The sequence below is a fragment of the Macrobrachium rosenbergii genome, chromosome 18 (assembly GCF_040412425.1).
Source record: "Macrobrachium rosenbergii isolate ZJJX-2024 chromosome 18, ASM4041242v1, whole genome shotgun sequence".
NCBI lineage: Eukaryota > Metazoa > Arthropoda > Malacostraca > Decapoda > Palaemonidae > Macrobrachium > Macrobrachium rosenbergii.
The window spans coordinates 22,921,734-22,926,733 of NC_089758.1; positions in this window are offsets into that span (position 1 = coordinate 22,921,734).

The window sequence follows — 5,000 nt, forward strand, 5'->3', positions numbered from 1 at the left end:
TATATATATATATATATATGTATTCATCACAGGTGTTTAATGGCAGATACTGTCCTTGTTCAAATTGCCACTGCTTATATTAAATAATCAATAAATACGGTAACGGTAATATGAACGGTAATAATATCTTCTTCCATTTCTCTTACACCTTTTTATAAAACAAATAAAGGAATTTGAAGCGTAATAAGAATGAAGATAATATCTTTTTCCATTCCAGTAATACATTTTTAAAAAATAAGAAAAAGGAATTTGAAGCGTAATATGAATAATGATAACATCTTCCATTTCACTTAAACCTTTTTTTAAATAATAAGAAAAGGAATTCGACTCGTAATATGAATAACGACATCTTTAATTTCAGTAATACCTTTCAAAAAAAAAAAAAAAAATAAAGAAAATGAACTTGAAGCTGGAATAAGGAAAAACTGTCTCATCATCTCAACATAAAGTCTAAGATCACCTCCGGCATAATCCGATTGAAACGAACGGTACCGAGCCACTGTCATTAGAGCCTCGGGGATGAATAGAGCAATCATCTCTCTCCGCAAATGAACGAGTCCTGGGGGAATGATTCATCACGGGGAGATTGAATTCTCCAAGCAAAAAGCTCCGCAGTACAGCAGTTTACTGCCTGCTGGCCGATGGCGCATATTATTATTATTATTATTATTATTATTATTATTATTATTATTATTATTATTATTATTATTATTATCCTGAGAGCAGGAGAGTGAATGTCTCGTTACGCGGGGAAAAAGGTTATCTACTTTCTTCGTTTACAGTTAAGAGGAATGGTTGGAATTAACGGATAGCCTTTTAGTTTTCTGAAAAGTAAACTATTGTGCTGACTTTGTCTTTCCGTTCGCACATTTTTCTGTCCGCACTTTTTCTGTCCGCCCTCAGATCTTAAAAACTACTGAGGCTAGAGGGCTGCAAATGGATATGTTGATCATCCACTCTCCAATCATCAAACATACCAAATTGCAGCCCTCTAGCCTTAGTAGTTTTAATTTATTTAAGGTAAAAGTTAGTCATAATCGTGCGTCTGGCAACGCTATATGCCAGGCCACCACCGGGACGTGGTTAAAGTTTCATGGAACGCGACTCCTGCAGCATTATACCGAGACCACCGAAGGATAGATCTATTTTTGGTGGCCTTCATCGTACGCTGTACAGAAAACTTGATTGCGACGAAGAAACCTCGGCGCGTTTATAACTTTTTTTTTTAAGTTTTGTCTAAGGTAAATTGAGTTAGCATCGGTGCCTGATGAAGAAGACTATATTCCTTCGAAAGCTAGTGCTTGACAATTGTACTTTGTAAATTAAAGACACACGTATATATATTATATATAATTTATATTATATAATATATATATATATATATGTGTATGTATATATATATATATATATATATATATATACATATGTATATATAATGTATATATATATATATATATACATATATATATATATATATATATATATATATATATATATATATATATATATATATATATATATATATATTCACACATAGGTATATATAATTCTAGATGGCAAATTACAAGATGACTGGCTTAAGCCTTCGTCAAAGAAAGTTTTTTGAGTTGACATTTTGGGTTGCAAATATGCAGAGACCTTGAAAGGTGTTTCAAGGACATCTATTCTTGGGTCAGTTGAAAAGGTCAGTTATGGATCCCACCTGTCTCATATGATCCAGTCCATAAGACATAAAGCGAAAAATAATAATCATAATAATGCCGTTATGACTTAGTTTAATAATAATAATAATAATAATAATAATAATAATAATAATAATAATAATAATAATTTTTATAATAATAATAAAGGGTTTTTATCAGCACCTTTATTATTATTATTATTATTATTATTATTATTATTATTATTATTATTATTACGACGCCAGCAAGTCGAAAGCTGTCGCAACCACGTGTTGCAAGGGCAATAATAATAATAATAATAATAATAATAATAATAATAATAATAATAATAATAATGATAATAATAATAATAATAATAATAATAATAATAATAATAATAATAAAAATAATAATAATAATAAAGGTGCTTTATCAGCCCCTTTATCATTAGCATTGTTATTATTATTATTATTATTATTATTATTATTATTATTATTATTATTATTATTATTACGACACTAGCAAGTCGAAAGCTGCAGCAACCATGTGTCGTAAGAGCAATAATAATAATAATAATAATAATAATAATAATAATAATAATAATAATAATAATAATAATATTAAGAAAGGTGTTTTATCAGCCCCTTTATCATCAGCATTATTATCACTATTATTATAATTATTATAATTATTACTATCATTATTATGATTAGTGTTATTACTATCATTACTCTTTTTATTATAATTATTAATTTTATTACAATTATTATTATTATTATTATTATTATTATTATTATTATTATTAGGACACCAGGAAGTCGAAAGCTGTCGCAACCATGTGTCGCAAGAGCAATAATCCGATGAAGAACCTTGAGTAAATGAGTTGGAGTCCCAATTCCACGGCATCCACATTAAGACTAATTTAAAGGAGGAACCCTTATTATAGGATATCGATATTTATTTTGGGGCTTCACTTCTCGACGGATTCATTCTGTTGTGAGAAGCGTTTTTTGAGGAGGTGATCAATGGTACAGCTGCTGTCAATTCCTCTCGTTCCTCTGCCCACGGCTTGTTATTGTTCTTCTTCTTCTTCTTCTTCTTCTTCTTCTTCTTCTTCTTCTTCTTCTTCTTCTTCTTCTTCTTCTTCTAATTTACTTTCACCTTCTTCTTCTTCTTCTCCTTCTTCTAATGTGTTTCTTCTTCTTCTTCTTCTTCTTCTTCTTCTTCTTCTTCTTCTTCTAATTTACTTTCATCTTCTTCTTCTTCTGCTTCTTCTTCTAATTTACTTTCATCTTCTTCTTCTTCTTCTTCTTCTTTACCTTCACCTTCTTATTATTATTTATTTTCTTCGTGTTTTTCTTCTTCTTCTTCTTCTTCTTCTTTCTTCTTCTTCTTCTTCTTCTTGTTTCAGACAGGATTTTCTTCGAAGTCTTTTAATTGCTTGAATTCAAAGAATTTTTTTTCTTGTTGTATAGGTCTATGAAACAGCCAACACAACGAATGCTTCTAGACCAGGCCCGGAGGAACCAAGACATCGGCCCCCCTCCCAAATTTTATGGGGTGGGGGATGAGAAAAATATAAAGAGATATGGCTGAGATAAAAGAGTTTTGTTGATACCAAAGGAAGCTTTTCATCTGCGTCTTAAATTTTGGAAAATTTAAATTTAAATTTTCAATTTGAGGAAAACCAAGAGAAAGCGGGAAAGTTTCGGTGTAAGAGAGAAAACACAACCGTTTTCTTCAGTTAAGTTAACGAAATACCTATTAAGAAAACGGTGGGCTCTTAATTACCAATTTCGAACAAAGATGTGAAATATGGTAATCACATCAGTTTATGGTGGAATGGATTGAAGTGTATAGTGAGACATCAGTTGAAGTTGATAAAATAATGAGGGGTAGTTAAGGTAGTGAGCTTCCATGAGTATTTTATATATATATATATATATATATATATACACTCATATATATATCGTATATATAAATGTATATACCACACATTACCACAGGTGAAAAATAAGAGCCGTGGTGTAGGCCCTGACCGGTTTCGACTTTATTTCCAAGCCATTGACGAAGGACTGATACAGAGTATAAGAAGTCACTCCTTATACTCTGTATCAGTCCTTCGTGAATGGCTTGGAAATAAAGTCGAAACCGGTCTTATTTTTCACCTGTGGTAATGTGTGATAAATGAATCATGTACAAAAGTGATAATAATCACCATATATGTATATACATATACATATGCATATATATATATACTGTATATATATATATATATATATATATATATATATATATATATATATATATATATATATATATATATATATATATATATATATATATATATATATATATATATATGTGTGTGTGTGTGTGTGTGTGTGTGAAATAAAACACCTATTGCTCTTTCCTTCCATGCCATCCGCAATGAAAGAGAATAAAAGAAACTTTTTGACATAATTGTCTGTAGCAGTAGGCGAGGCAAAAGCCTCCCCTGGTCTGAGGCTAGAACAATAGCACCCACCCCACCCCCTTCCCCAATTCTCTCCCCCCACCTCTCTCTCCACCAACCTCCTTGCTCTCCACAAGGACACCAACCCCCCCGTGAGGGGGGCCGAGATGCTGAATGGCACCAGAAAACAGGAAATGTCAAAATAACCCCGAATGGAATGGAAATAAATGAAGGACACTTGCGAAAACTGGCGCTGGCTTTCGAGGGAAATTCATCTGCATCGAACGACAACTGATGTATTTGTATTCTACCGTTTGATAATACCGAATAAATTGCATGAATTGAATGAAGAAATTTCTGCGAGTGTACAGGAATTTGGGGAATAATTGGTGAGAGTTGGAGACAGTTAATGAATTCGTATTTTATATATGCAAATATATATCTATTTGAACGAGGAAATGTTGCGAATGCGTGAGCAGGAATTTGAGGAATAATTTTCTGACATTAAGAAAACTGACGTATTCGTACATTAACAATATGGAAATGCAAACTTGAAATTGGACTTTGGAAAAAAAGTAGATGGGAATTTAAGAACAAACCCTCGGTTACTAAAGACATGATTAAGTTCAAGTTTTTAAAAACTTAAAAGATGCAACTTTGGGACTGCATACAAGAGTATAACAAGTAAAATATGCGCCCAAGGTTCTTCGGCGCAATCGAGTTTTCTGTACAGCCGCTACAGCGTATAATCAAGGCCACCGAAAACAGGTTGATCTTCTGGTGGTCTCGGTATAATGCTGTGTGAGCCGTGGCCCATGAAACTTTAACCACGGCCCGGTGGTGGCCCATCGAAAATAGTTGCCAGAGGCATGATTATGGCTAAC